Source organism: Argentina silus, assembly GCF_951799395.1.
Source record: "Argentina silus genome assembly, chromosome: 6".
NCBI lineage: Eukaryota > Metazoa > Chordata > Actinopteri > Argentiniformes > Argentinidae > Argentina > Argentina silus.
Window position 1 is genome coordinate 20,561,255 of NC_139660.1, and position 983 is coordinate 20,562,237.

Here is a 983-nt window from a genome sequence, read left to right on the forward strand (position 1 = left end):
GTGTTTCTGGATGGACGGATGAATGCATTGAGGTGGTGTGTGAAAGCAAACATGAGTTCACTTCACTCCATTAGCGATTATGCTAATAGCACCCACAGACCTAGGGAGTGGCAGTACTGTAGTTCTGGGAACAGGCGGAGCGGTTGGCTCTTCCTGTGGTACTGTATGTGTTTCCTGAGGTCAGGCCCGGCCCAGTCTGGCACAGAGGCCGAATAGGCGACACCTAGGGCCCCAGAATGTCAAAAGGGAACCGCAAAACACACACAATTTTTTTTGTATTATTATATTATTTTTTTTAAATAAAAATGTAAATGTTGTATTTTTTTTGTTATCAGGCAATAGTTCGCTAGTTCAGGTGCTCATGCAACTTGCACACAGATGTGGTGTGACGTCGTGGGGGATGGGTGCAGGTTACATGCGACGTTCAAGTGCAATACCTTTTGTGTGTTTTTGTTCCTGTTACAGTTATAGACAATAACATGTTTATCTTTTGGGGAAAATACATCCTGTTTATTGTTGTTGTGGAGTAGGGAGTGGCGTGTAGAGTGGGGTCTAGATTGCAGGAAATCTATTTCAGGTATTTGAGAAATCAAAAAAAGCTCCAGACCTTCCCCCTCTGTCCTAACGAAGTTCGTGGGGGGTGGGGGGGGGGGGGGCACATCCATGCTCTCGTCTAGGGCCCCCAGGACACTAGGACCGGCCCTGCCTGTGGTCTACAGTACATCATGTCATCATCCTACAGTAGGGCAGTCATTCCCCAAGACCAAGAGGTTGATCCTGATAGGGTAAGACTCTGATGACCCCCTCAGATACATGCCTGAGATTCTAATGACCTTCCGGTATGATCACTTTTAGAGTCTGATGACCTCTGACCTATAAGATAGTCTTGCAGTGACCTGGGGTCAGCATAGAGTAGTGTGTCAACAAGTCCCTAGTCCAAGATGTGTCTGCTGCGTTGCATATCTGTAAAAGGCATTCACTAG